Below are 15491 nucleotides of genomic sequence, written 5' to 3'. Positions count from 1 at the left end.
TGTGTTTCATCTTCCTTGTTTCTTTCTCTTGGAGTCCTAACCCCATACTTGTTCTGAACTTCTGCTCACAAGGACATGTCGTACCTGCTTCTCCACCCATAATTTTTTGCCTTGAAACTCGTCTAAAATGCTTGAAGTAAAGGTCTCTATAAATGTATAAAATTTGAATAAATATTTTATATTGCTTCCAAGAAAAATAAAATAAAGTAAAACACTTGAAGTATTTTACAATGATATTCTTATCTCCCCTTCATAAATCAGTTCAAATGTTTTATATCCACTTAATATTATGGTATATAGTATTTTTCTATTGCTGTTGCAACAAATTACCACAAACTTCAAGGCTTAGCAATACGAATTTGTTATCTTACTGTTCTGTAAGTCAGCAGTCTGGATTGGCTCAACTGGTTTCTCTGCTCTGGGTTTCACAAGGCCATAATCAAGATATTGGCCAGCTGGGCTCTTATCAGAGGCTCTGGAATCTGTTTCCAAGTCCATTCAGATTGTTGTTAAAATCTAGTTTTATACTCTGGTAGACTTGAGAACCGTGTTTCCTTGTTGGCTATCATCTGAGGGCAGCCCTTAGCTCCTAAAGGCCCCTTTCCAGTCCTCGCACATGGGCGCCTACATCCTACCCTTGGAATCCCTCTGACTTCTGCCATATCTCTCTTGCTGACAGCCAGGGTAGGTTCACTGCTCTTAAAAGGCTCGTGTTATTAGATTGGGCCTACCCCAAAAATCCAGGATAATCTTCCTATCTTAAAGTCTGTACCCTTATTTACATCTGCAAAGTCACTTTTGTCATATAATATATCATATTCACAGGTTCTAGGGATTAGAGTGTGAACATGTTGGGGGGGTATATTTTGCCTATACTATGTGGGGTTTTTTTCCCAGCTGTTCTAAATATACCATCTAGGGTCAGCTTTTGGAGAACAGTTTTCTGCGGGAATACCTCCTCATAGCATTGTAGATCAGGACTCTTGCTGGTAGAGTAATTCCAGTGCATTTTTTTCTTCTCTCTCTATCTCTCCTTGGTTTCTTTGGGACCCAGACAACCTCTCTGACTTACTAACAATTAAAATATCTCTGTTTTCTAGTTACATCTTTAAGAACCTTTAGATCTGAGTGTACCTTCTTTTTCCCTTTCATCTTTGTGTAGTTTGTTCTCCAAGATCACATTTTCCTAAGAAAATCTCTCTTTCTCCAGCTTAAATAGTATATCTTCTTAGATCTTTTTCTTTCACTCTGTCACTGATCTTGTTCTGATAGTAAGATCAAAGCTTATTTTTATTTTTTAATGTTTTATTATGGGAAATTTCAAACATACACAAAATTAGAATACTGTAACAAACCCCTATGAATAATAATGAATCACTCAGCTTCAACAATTATCAACACTTTGCCAATTTATTTCTTGTTTTTTTTTTGTATTTGCTTGTTTAATGTCTAGTGCATTCCTTGATAGACTGTTAAATTCCACCAGAGTAGGGACTAAGGCTGTCTTGGTCCCTCCCATAATCTCAGCATGTAGTAGGTGCTGACTAAAATGTGTTAAACGGAGAAAAAGCTCTTACCACCTGTACTATAATCCCTCCCCCAGTAGGGGCTCCTTGCGGGCGAGGACCACATGTGATTCATCGTGTCTGACCCATACCCAGCACATACTTAGGAACCAAAAACAATGTTCTGACTTCAAGAAACTCACAGTCTAGCTGGGAAAGAGATCAGTTATCAATCACAGGGCAGGGCAGTAGCATAGTGGCTATGTTACTCATCCCCTCCGAGCCTTGACTCCCCACCTGTTGACGTTACTTCACGGGATCGCTGTGCACCTCAAACGAGCTGATCCACTGAAAGTACTTAGAACACGACTTGGAGCACAGTGAGCACTCACTGAATGATAGCTTTTATTACAAGCAGAAAGCTCTGTGGCCGGGAATTCTGAGGGGGGTTCAGGGAAAGCGCTCCGCTGGTGCTAATTTATAACGACAATTACAATTTGAGGGTCAGGATCTACTGACACTCCTTTGCATCATCTCGTTCTACACATGAAAAAATCGAGGCTCGGCAAAACTGACTCCCGGGCCAACCGCAGAGCCTGATAGGGGCCAGTGGGCTGGGCTGGGGCAAGGGACAGACCGCCATTCAACCCGGGAGGCCTCCGGCCTCAGGCCAGCCCGAAGATCAAACTATAACAATGGCACCCTCCCTGCCTGGGGAAACTTGCCCTTCTCACGCACCTTCCATGCTGGCCGCAGAGATCCCAGGAGAACACTTTGCCAATTTAAATTCATCTATTCATACATTTTTTCTGGAATATTAAGCTAATCTCAAACATCATGTCATATCACTCACAAATAAATTAGTATGAAGCATTATTTTGAAAGAAATCCAGTACCTCCTTGATTTTGTGAGCAAACTGTATTCCTAGAGAAGGTGGTCTTTAAAGTTTTTTGCTTAGCCTTTGGAATTTTAATAATTTTAAGACAGGTTTCTCCACAATACAAGAAGATGCTATATCCTATATATGGTAAGGACTCCCACTTCTCTATCTGTACCTTGATAAAGAACCACCTGCTTTCCTAAGTTAAGCCCATAGTCTGGGTGTTTAAAATCCAAAGTCATGGCCGTGGCTCATGTCATTAGTAAATTCAGAGTCAACCTGTGACCATGTGGAGATGGTGTATGTTTGGTGGGGTAAGTCTAGAAGTCTGTGGATGTGCCACAAAAGTTCAAGAAGGCAGCTCCTCCAGAGTTTTTCCTTGCCTCTGGGACAGGATGCAATTCAAATCAAGATAGAGAAACAGCACTGATGGAATGCCACCTACTGAATGTAAAGATATAATCTCACTCCTTAGTACTCCCCTGGAACTTTGCTATTTTTGCAATTAAAAGCCCCAGCCTATGGTCCTGGCTAAGAAATAGGAAAAGGGGAGCAAAAATTTTTCAGCCCTCTGATGCTGTTTTGAAGCTGCTTTGAGGTGAACCTTAAGAGGTACCAAAATATTATTTTCCTGATACCCTAACCCCTGTCTCTGCCACAAAAGCATGCACAGTCTGTTCTTGCTAGGGTTCACTTGGGCCCACCTGCTTTTAGATACCAGCCACAGTTGTAAGGTCAAAAACCTATGAGGCCTGTGCTTTCTAAAGCCGCTGTCTATTAGAAGCAGTTGTGTGCCTTCAGACACCAATCATAATATAAACTTCTGCAAACTCCCAAAGTCAATGATGTGCATGGCCAGTGCTTTCTAAGGCCTACCCTTATGAAAAAAAAAAAGCAGCTGCAACACATGTGCATGCCAGCCACCACACTCCTGCAAGGAGAGCTGCCTCCCTCAAATGTTACTCTAGATCTCAAAGGCCAGACACTGTATCCATTTCCAAAGTTTCTTGACCCGACCCATGGGATCTCTCTAAAGGTCCTATAATCAGCCCAATCTCTCCCTTTGAATTCCAGAGTAATTGAGAGATATATATAGGAGTCAAAGAAGGATAGGAATATTGAGATTTACTGTTGACAAGACTGGTTTGGAGAATAAGTCTATGGCCTGCAGTCTGAATCAAGTTTTCAACTTTTTCATCCTAAGCCTAGACTTTTGCACATTTCTGAGGGAATAGGTGGGTCTGTATAGCAGACCCTCACCCTGCTGAGCTCACCCTAGTGGGGCTGACTACACAGAGGGGCAGAGAGGAGGACACAAGCATGCTATGAACAAGGGAGCTCTGAAAAACAGAGAGCAGGATGCTCGACAACCCTCGATGACATTTTGGAATCTCACCCAGCAATCACTGTGGGGAGGAGGTGAGTGAAGGTGGCGGTAGTGGAGGGGGTGCTGAGAAGCTCTCTTCCTAATATTTCTGAAAGGGCAGAAGTTTCTAGTTCAGGGCTTCCCTGGTGGCGCAGTGGTTGAGAGTCCGCCTGCCAATGCAGGGGACACGGGTTCGTGCCCCGGTCCGGGAAGATCCCACATGCCGCGGAGCAGCTGGGCCCGTGAGCCATGGCCGCTGAGCCTGCGCATCCAGAGCCTGTGCTCTGCAACGGGAGAGGCCACAACAGTGAGAGGCCCCCGTACCACAAAAAAAAAAAAAAAAAAAAAAGTTTCTCGTTCAGGTACAGATGGGAATACTAGAAAGGGAAATATTACGTCATTAATAAATATGGTCAAAGGAGAAGCACCAAGAGAAGGGCTCCCTTCCCAAGAGGGCAGGGCTTTCTCCAGTGGCTTACATCCTCACTGCATGACTGGAACAAACTAGAACAGTGATATGTAGAAATGGGTGCCCCAGTGCCCAGTAGAAACAGTGTAACATACTGCTTTCATCCCATGAACATCTCTTAAGAGTCGTGCCTGATTACTGTGGCCATCTGGGAGAGAGAGAACTTTAAAGTCAATTTAAACCCAGTTATTAGTGGTGGTTTTTTTCTTTTGCCCCAGATGGCAGAAGACATCAAGTCCAAATGCAAGACAGAGGATAAAAGAGAGCTTAAAACAGAGCTTGCAAACTGGTAGCCTGCTGAACAGACCCAGTCTACAGATGTGTTTGATTTGGCCTATAAGAATTAAAAAATATATTTTAAAGTACTTGCCAGCATATAAAAATTGGTAGAGTTCATATAAAAACTCAGATTTTATGGCTTCTCTGGAAAAGTCGGGAGATTCTGGCTACCTGGATGTGCATTTCTGTATGGCAAAATTAGCTGTACAAAGAAGTCATGCTTCTTTTAGGAAGAGGCACAGTCTCCATGTAGGCTTTTGTGTGACCTGCCTAGCCCTTGCCTACATTTGAGCTTGTGATCGCTGATTTAAACTGACCAGCATTAGATATTGTTTGTGATCTGAAAGACATGCAAATCATCCATCTCCATAAGTTTTTAATCATGTCAGAGCAAGTATTTGGCAATGTGGAGAGTGCCAGGGAGGTGTGTGCCAAGAATCTGACCATCCATCAGGAGGGGGAAGAATAAGAAGACATCTGTCTATGTAATGAGGATGGAGAGATTGTTATGAAAGGCCGGAGAAAAGGGAGCCACAGCCCGCAGTGTGGAGAAGCAGGCTAGGTTGGAGCAGGTGACAGCGGGAGTCAATTACAGCCAAGTGTTGCTAGGGCAACTCAGGCTTCATGAACAGCCTGGAGGGCCTCTGGCCTTCTCACTGCTAAGGCAGCTGATTTAGGAGGCTAGAGCTCTGAGGTCAGGGAAGCTTATGAGGAAAAAGATAAGGTTGCAGAAGCATTGTCCTGAGGTTAGGGCTCAAGTGTTGGTAGTAGATACAGAGGGAGCCACAATGTCCCACACAGAGCCAATGGTGGCCACTCTAAAGGCCTCTGTAATTGAAAACTATTACATCTCCCCCCTTAAGGGCACCTTTTTCCAAACTATAGGTTGTAACACATTGGTGGGCTGTGAAGTTGATTTAGTGGGACGAGATCATAATTTTTTAATGAAAAGAAATAAATACAAGTTTTTAAAAACAGAGTTGTATTACACACAGTAAATACTGTTTTGTGAAACGCTGGTTTCAGGTATGTGTGTGTGCATGTGTGCGCAGGTGCACGTATACTGAGCTGTGATGTCGGATATGTTTCTTACTCTGTGAATTGAGCTCAGGAAAGTTTGAGAGCCCCTGTCACAGGCTACAGAGTGAGTCACTGTGGCCAGCTGACTGTATGTGCCTAATTTGGCAAGTCTAGTGGATTTTTTTCTCTTTTGTTTTTGTTTTTGCTGTTGTGAGCAAGAATGGCAGATGTAGGCCAATTATAGCCTTCTAAAGAGGACTCTCCAGTATCAGAAAAAACACAGGTAATGTTGGGCCAGCTGGGAAACAGGTTTTGGGGTGTGGCTTCTCAGGAGAGGCACAACTCCACCTGGCTGCTCAAGACTCTCCCTCCTGGGAGTGGTAGCACCGCAGGTGAGTACGCAAATGAAGCCGAAAGGAGAGACTGCTCTGCAGTGCTGGACCCCAAATCTGTTTTTGTCTGGAATTTTCCAGGGTTCTAGGAGCAACATCGTTCCCATCATTTTTTGCATGGTCCGCACTGTTGGTACCCTACCCAATGGCCATCCTTCACTTTACAGTCCCCATTTTTGTGAATATTTAGGGCAACCCTGTGCATCATGGGAGCTGGGATTCTCAAATGAAGACCTACCTACAAAATGCCAGCCCCCAATTTTTATTACATTCAAAAGGCATAACAACTACTCAGTCAACTTGTTATAAAAGTTTCCAAATGATAGACAGAAGACAAAGGGGGAAAGGAGGGAGGGATAAATCAAGAGTTTGGGATTAACAGATACACAGTACTATATGTAAAATAGATAACCAACAAGAACCTACTGTATAGCACAGGGAACTATAGTCAACATCTTGTCATAACCTATAATGGAAAAGAATCTGAAAATATACATAACTGAAATGTATATAACTGAATCACTTTGCTCTACAAGTGAAACTAACACAACATTGTAAATCAACTATACTTCAATTTTTTTTAAAGTTTCTAAACGTATAATCTCAAATTCTGCACCTAGCTGGTAACCAACAGTTTGCAGACTAGTACCAGGCTAGGGACCATACTGAGAGGGGCACTCGTCTGAGGCAACTAATCATGGTAATTCTATTTACCTTGCCAAATACTTGGTTTCAGCATGGGCATGAGACATGATTTCTGGCCATTGAGCTAAGAGAGGATGTCTACTGGGGGTTCCTGGAAAAAGTTTCTCTTAGTCTTAATAAGGGATACATGACAGTTATGTTCTTTCTTCCAGCCTCTTGATGTTGTTATATGACAACGTGATGACTGAGTAGCTGCGGCCATTTCGGGATCATAAGGTGAAGGACCAATAGGCTGAGGATAGTGGTACAGGATGGAGGTAAAGTGGGTACTTAATGATGTTGTTGAGCTGCTGAATCACCTACTTTTGCGTCCCTCCCTCTATGTATATATGGGAGATAATAAAATGGGCTTACTTGTTGATCCACTTTGTGTTGGCTTTGCTGTTACTTGCAACCGAAAGAATTCTAATTGATGCACCTTGCAGGACATGACAGGGTTAACTAGTCTGAGTACAGAGGCCTAGCTGTACTTAGGATATTTTATTGTGAGCTTAGAATTCTCAGAAGAAATTTTTCAAATAAAAAATGGTTAAACAAAGCTGCAGTGGTGTACGGACCCACCAGACGTAGCAGGTGTCATTCTAATTCTAGTATCATTTTTTTGTATTTTCTTTTTTAATTAACATAGTAAATTTAAATTTTTGTGTATATAGTTCCATTTTAACACATGCATAGATTTGTGTAACCACCACTGTAATCATGATACAGAACAGTTCCATTGCCCCATAAAACTCTATCATGCTTTGGCTTTGAAGTCACACCCACCCCCCACTCCTAACCACTGATCTTTTCTCCATCACTATATTTTTATCCTTTCAAAAATATCATATAAATGGAAATATACAATATGTAATGTTTTGAGATCATATTCCTTCATTCAGCACAATGCCTTTGAGATTGATTCAAGTTGTTGCATGTTCGTTTCTTTTTATTGTTGAGTAGTATTCCATTGGATGGATGTACCACAGTTTGTTTATCCATTCATTCCACAAAGGATATTTGTTGTTTCCAGATTTTGGTGATTATGAATAGAACACTTTAAGCTTTTATGTACAGGCTCTTTGTGAACATAAGTTTTTATTTCTCCAGGGTAAATACCTAGGATTAGGATTACTTGGTCATATGTTAAGTGTATATTTAACTTTATATGAAACTGACTAATTCTTTTCCAGGGTGGCTGTACCATTTTTCATGCCTCCCAGCAACATAAGAGAGTTCCAGATGTTTCTGTATGCTTTTTTCTAAAAAAATTATAGTTTTATGATTGACATTCTGATCCATTAGCCACTTTGAGTTAATTTTCATACAAGGTGTGAGGTTTTGGTCAAGGTTCATTTCTTATACATGGATGTCCAATCGTTCCAATATCATTTGTTGAAAAGACTGTCATTTCTCCATTGAATTCTTTGCACCTTTGTCAAAAATCAATTGACCATATTTGTATGGGTCTATTCTCTCTTTGGTTGCATTGGTCCATATGTCTATCCTTTCTCTATACCACACTGTCTTGAATACTGTAGCTGTATAGTAAGTCTCAAAATCAGATGGTGTGATTCCTCCAACTTTATCAATATTTTCAATATCATTTTGGATTATACGTCCTTTGCCTGTCCACATAAATTTTAGAGTCAGCTCATCTGTATATACAACAAATCTTACTGGGATTTTGATAGGAACTGCATTACATCTACAGATCAATTTAGGGAAAACTGACATCTTTAATATGTTGAGAGCTCCAGTCCATAAACATGGTATATTTCTCCAGTTATTTAGGCCTTTGGAGATTTCTTTCATCAGTGTTTTGCAGTTTTCAGCATATAGATCCTGCACATGTTTTGTTTGATTTTTATCTATTTCATTTTTTGGAGCTATTATAAGTAGTATTGTTTATTGCTAGTATATAGAAATGTGATTGATTTCTGTGTGTTGATCTTGTATTCTTGAACCTTGCTAAATTCATTCATTAGTTCCAGGAGGGTGAGTGTGTGTGTGTGTGTGTGTGCGTGTTATTTGTGACTGTCTGTGTAGACAATCATGTCATCTGTGAATAGGGAGTTTTACTCCTCTCCCTTCTTTCCTCTCCTCCCCCTCCCTAACTGCCTAGGATTAAGATGCTAATTTGGATGAAATATAAGAGTGGAGGATAAGTAGAGTTGTTATAGGTCATCTGCAAATTATTCAAGTTGCTTAGAAGTCATTCTGCACGCAAGAGGGAGGGGATATGGGGACACATATATACATATAGCTGGCTCACTTTGTTATACAGCAGAAACTAACACACCATTGTAAAGCAATTATACTCCAATAAAGATGTTAAAGAAAAAAGAGAAGTCATGCTACAACAAGATAATAGAGGGCTTCCCTGGTGGCGCAGTGGTTGAGAGTCCGCCTGCCGATGCAGGGGACACGGGTTCGTGCCCCGGTCCGGGAAGATCCCACATGCCATGCAGTGGCTAGGCCCATGAGCCATGGCCGCTGAGCCTGCGCGTCTGGAGCCTGTGCTCCGCAGCAGGAGAGGCCTCAACAGTGAGAGGCCCGCATACCACACACACAAAAAAGATAATAGAAATACATATGCAGATGATATCATGTACTATGAAAAAATAATTAAAATTTTAATAACAAATATTATAAAAATACCAGTACTCCTATGTGCCAGGGACTGCTCTAATAATTGTACATAAATGAACTTATCTAGTAATCACAATGCTATCATATGGGTACTATTTTCCCCATTTTACAGATGCAGAAACTGTAAATGGCAGAGCTGGGTACAAACCCAGGTAGTCTGGCTTCAGCACTTGCACGCTTTACTATTACACAATGGAACATAAGATTCTAGAAGCAAGCTCTAAGATATCTGGGAGATTAGCATTTAATAAAGGGGGCATTTCAAATGAATGAGTAAAATGTCAACTATTCTATAATTATGTAGGAACAATTGGATAGCCATTGGGAAAAATTAAAGTTGGAAATCTACATTTGTTCTGTACATCAAAATAAAACCTGTATGGGACAAGTATTCAAAGGTAAAAATTAAAAGCATAAAGGTGCTAGAAGAAAACATGGAGAAAGAGTTTTATAATCTTGATGTAGGGAAAGCTTTTCAAAGTACAACACATATGCCAGCTATCATAAATGAAATGAACAATAATTTGATTATATAAAATATTTTAAATTTGTATATTCTAAGAAAAAAATTTACAAGTTTCAAAAACAAATAACAAACTGAGGAAAATATTTGAGACAGGAAGACAAAGGGTTATTATCCATAATATAAAAAAGAGCTATTCCATTTTAAAATCTGGTTGTTTGAGGTTTTGTTGTTGTTGTATGAATTCTTTATATGTTTTGGATATTAGTCCCTTATTGGCTATATGATTTGCAAATATCTTCTCTCATTCAGTAGGTTGTCTTTTTGTTTTGTTGATGGTTTCCTTTGCTAGGCAAAGCTTTCTAGTTTGATGTAGTCCCATTTGTTTATTTTTGCTTTTGTTTCCCTTGCCTGAGGAGATATATTCAGAAAGATATTGCTAAAATCTATGTCAAAGAGTGCACTGACTCTGTTTTCTTCTAGGAGTTTTATGGTTTCAGGTCTTACAGTCAAGCCTTTAATCCATCTTGAGTTGATTTCTGTGTATGGTATAAAATAATAGTGTAGTTTCTTTTTCTTTTTTTTTTTTTTTTTGCATGTGGCTGTGCAGTTTTAACAACACCATTTAGTGAAGAGACTATCCTTTCTCCATTGTATATTCTTTGTTATTTTGTTGTAAATTAATTGTCCATATATGTGTGGGTTTATTTCTGGACTCTCAATTCTGTCCCATTGATCTATGTATCTGTTTTTCTGCCAAGACCATGCTGTTTTGATTATTATAGTTTTGTAACATAGTTTTAAAATCAGGGAGTGTGATACCTCCAGCTTTGCTCTTTCTTCTCAGGATTGCTTTGGCTATTTGAAGTCTTTGTGGTTCCATATAACTTATAGAATTTTTTGTTCTGTTTCTGTGAAAAATTTCCTTGGGGTTTTGATAAGGATTTCATTGAATCTGTAGATTGTTTTAGGTAATATGGACATTTTAACAATGTTGATTCTTCCAATCCACAAGCACAAAATGTCTTTCCATTTATTTGTGCCACTTTGGAAAACAGTATGGAGATTCCTCAAAAAATTAAGAATAGAACTACCATATGATCCAGCTATTCCACTTCTGGGTATTTATCCAGAGAATACAAAAACACCAATTTGAAAAGATATACGCACCCCTATGTTCATCACAGCATTATTTACAGTAGCCAACATATGGAAACAACCTAAGTGCCCATCAACAGATGAATGGATAAAGAGGATGTTTTACATACACACACACACACACACACACACACACACACACCCAAGAATACTACTCAGCCATAAAAAAAATGAAATCTTGCCATTTACAACAACATGGATCGATCTTGAGGGTATTATGCTAAGTGAAATAAGTCAAATACTACACGGTTTCATTCATATGTGGAATACAAAAAACAAACAAACAAAACAAAATAAATGAATAAACCAAACAAAACAAAAACAAACATGTATATACGGAACAGAGTAGCAGTTTCGAGAGGAGAAGTGGCAGGGGGGAGTTCAAACTGGTTAAAGGGGGTCAACTGTAGGGTGGTAAATGGGAAATAAATTTTTGGTGGTGAGCATGCTGGCATGTATTCAGAAGTAGAAATATAATGTAGTATAGATTAAACATATAATGTTATAGATCAATGTCATTGCAATAAAAAAATTTTAAATAAAAATTTAAAAAAGAGAACTATTCATAATCAGTAACAAAATACTAAATTCAATAAAAACATGGGCAAACAACACAAACAGGCTACCCATTTGAAAAAGGAAGAAGAATACAAATGGCTAAGAAACAAATGAAAAGGTGCTCAACTTTACCAAAAATCAAAAACAATTAAAGCAATGACATATCACTTTGACATATCAGACTAACAAAGAAAAAATGAATGAAAATGCACAGCTTTGGCAAGGGTATGGGGGGAATCACTCTCATACTCTGGTACTACAAATATAAATTTGTATAATTTCTTCTGGAGGGCAAGTTGGCAATAGCTATCCAATTGTAAAATGTGCATACCCATTGGAGCAATTCCATTTCCAGCATTTGTCTTACAGAAGTACATACATGTGGGGCTTCCCTGGCGGTGCAGCGGTTAAGAATCTGCCTGCCAATGCAGGGCACGTGAGTTCAAGCCCTGGTCCGGGAAGATCCCACGTGCTGCGGAGCAACTAAGCCCATGTGCCACAACTACTGAGCCTGCACTCTAGAGCCCACAAGCCACAACTACTGAGCCCACGCACCACAACTACTGAAGCCCACGTGCCTAGATCCCATGCTCTGCAACAAGAGAAGCCACTGCAATGAGAAGCCCGTGCATCGCAACGAAGAGTAGCTCCCGCTCGCTGCAACCAGAGAAGAGCCTGCAAACAGCAATGAAGACCCAACACAGCCAAAAATAAAATAAATTAATTAAAAAAAGAATTATACACATGTGTAAAGCTATTTACAAGGATGTTCATTTTAGCACTCTATAATAATGAAAAATCAGTAACAATCCAAAGGAGCATCCACCCCATGCAACTAATTTTTTAGAAAGGGTAAAGTTTTAAGTATTTATATATTAAGAAACCCATAATCTACTGTTACCTTATCCACTTATTTCTGAGGATCCTCAGGGGATTCTTATAGGGTGACTATTACTTAAATTAGCACAGCTTTGTAACTTGTAGAATGGGCATAATTGTAATACTTGCCTCATAGGATTGTTTATTCATTCTTTCTTTCAAAAAATATTTATTAAATAGATACAAATGTTAGGTACTGTGCTAGGTGCTGGGGTACAAATATAAACAAAACAGACATAGTCCCTGCTCTCGAGGAGCTCACTGTCCACTATAAGGTGTGTGTGTAGGGTATATGTATGTCTGTGTGTGGTGGGGGGAACAGGCATTAATCACACAGCTGTAAAACTGTCTTGGGTGCCTATGGAGTAAAATAGCAGAGTATCATGAAAGTGTATTACAGGCTGCCTTGGTCTAGTTTTGGGGGGGTGAGGGAGGGCTTCCCTGAAGTGATATTTGAATTAAAAAAAGATAGTGATGGACCAGGCACTTTGTACAAATGCTCACTCCAGAGATTATTTAAAAAAAATAAGGTAGATGTATATACACTGACATAGAAAGCATGTCAAGAATACATTGTCAATAAAGCAAGTTGTAAAACAGATATAGCATAATTCTCTCCCTTTTTATGATTAAAAAATCTATAGTATAATACATATATCTATCAATGTATAGATAGAAAAAGATCTGGAAGAATATATATCATACTAACAGTTGTTAACTCTATTTGAATAATTTGTCTGTCTGACATTCTGTAATCAGAAAAAAACCAATAAAGACGTATATATATAGGAGCAACAGCATTAACATTAGAAATGTTAGTATTCGAGGCAAAAAATTTTAAATAGGGTAAAAGAGATACTGATAAAAGATACTATCTATCAAGAATATCTTCTGTCATGAACATATATACCAAATGATATTCCATTAAAATATATAAAGAAATCAGAAAAACAGTTAAGTTATATTTTATAAGGTAACTTAAAAAAATGCCTATGCAACCCTTGCAAAAGTTGATCATGTACTAAGTCACAAAAGAAAGCATAATACATTTCTATTAGTAGGAATCATAAAAGTCACGCTATTGGACCACAGTGCAATACCACTAACTTCTAATTACAAAAACAGCCAAAAAAAAGTTGTCACTTCAAAAATCAAACAACACTTCTAAATAACTCATGGTCAAAGAAGAAATCAAAACCAAAATTATAGACTAGAAATTAATGAGAATGAAAGTACTACATATTAAGGTCAAACAGAAAAAATTTATAACCTTAAATGATTTTAGAAATAAGTAAGGAAGACTGAAAATGAATAAGCCACATATTTAATGTAAGCCATTTCAAAGAAAACAGCAAAACAAACTTAGAGAGAACTAGAGGAAGATATTAATAAATATAAAAGCTGAAAATAATTTATTAAGTAGAGAATAGGATGGGAGAAAGTGGTAGAATAGGAAAATAAATCCGAGAAATATGGTTTGATTGATGGATAGATGATAGCTATGTGATAAAGTATAGCAAAACATTAATGATAAAATCTATGTTGTGGGTATGCAGGTGTTCACTGTAAAACTCCTTCAACTTTGCTCCATGTTTGAAATGTTCATAATTAAATAGATTAAAAACTTATTATCATCCAGAACATGAGTTTGTGAAACACTGCACTAGAAGTTTCACTAAACCAGGAGAAAGACAAAGATGTCCACTGTTGCCTCTACTATTTAACCTTTTTTTCCCAGAAGTTCAGTAAAACATTATATGTCAAGTAAATGCATATAGGAATTATAAATATGATAAGGAGGGGAAATCATTATCCACCTGGAAAACCAAAGAAAATGAATAGAAAAACTATTAGAACTTATAAGGAAGGTAAGTAGGATGGCTAGTTACAAAAAGACATCCCATTATGCACGAAAAATATAAAGGGCTACTTCTAAATAGAGGTGGTAGTGAAGGGGAAGGGTGGTGAAACACGTCTTTCATGTGTTGCTCCGTGAATGGTACTTCCGTAATGTTTGAATCTTTTACAACAAGAATGATTCACGTAGTTGTTTGAAAAGGGGAAAATAAATCTATAGTAGGCAGAATTCTAGAATGCCCCCTCCCTAGATTTCCCACCCTAATTTCTGGACTTTGAATGTGATGAGATACCATACCTATGATATGTTACATTACCTGGTAAAAGAGATTTTGCAGATGTATTTAAGGTTCCCCTTAAAATAGGGAGATTATTTTGTATTATCCCAATAGCCTTAATCTAATCACATAAACCTTTTAAAAGCAGAGAGCTTTGAGAGATTTCAAGCAAAAGAACGATTCAGTGTGCCAGTGCTGGCTTGAAGGTGAAAGGGGACACGTAAGGAAAAATGTGAGCAGCCTCTAGAAGTTGGGAGCATGGGGATCTCAGTGCTACAACAGTAAGGAATTAAATCCTGACAACAACCTGAATGAACCTGAAGTGGATTCTTCTCCAGAGAACTCCAGATAAAAGCCAAGTCTGGGGACACCTTGATTTTGGCATTGTATGATCCTAAACAGAGAACTCAATCAAGCCCACCAGGACATCTGACCTACAGAACTGTGAGACAATAAGGTGTTGTTTTATGGGGTTTTTGTTTGTTTGTTTGTTTGTTTCGGTACGCGGGCCTCTCACTGTTGTGGCCTCTCCCATTGAGGAGCACAGGCTCCGGACGCGCAGGCTCAGCGGCCATGGCTCACGGGCCTAGCCACTCCGCGGCATGTGGGATCTTCCCAGACCAGGGCACGAACCCACGTCCCCTGCATCGGCAGGCGGACTCGCAACCACTGCGCCACCAGGGAAGCCCTAAGGTGTTGTTTTAAATGGCTAAATTTGTGGTAATTTGTTATGCAACTATAGAAAACAAATACAAAATACATTACATCAGCAAAACAATGATGTGTCCTCTATCAAATTTTCAAAAGTTCAAAATCTGTTAATGACCCAGTCATGCAGCAGGATAGGGAGATGACATCCCATACACCCCACGGAAACGTAAATTGGGAAAATCTTTCTCAAAGTACACTGAGCTATGCCTATCAACCTCTCCCAAAATGTGGATATGCTGTGCCTTATTGAAATTATTGTAGTTAAATAATTATAGTGGTAAGGAAAGATTTTTCTAAATGTCCTTTACAGAATTGCTTATTAACAGTGGACAATTAGAA

This window comes from Hyperoodon ampullatus (assembly GCF_949752795.1).
Source record: "Hyperoodon ampullatus genome assembly, chromosome: X".
NCBI classification, from domain to species: Eukaryota; Metazoa; Chordata; class Mammalia; order Artiodactyla; family Ziphiidae; genus Hyperoodon; species Hyperoodon ampullatus.
This window is presented reverse-complemented; position numbering follows the sequence as displayed.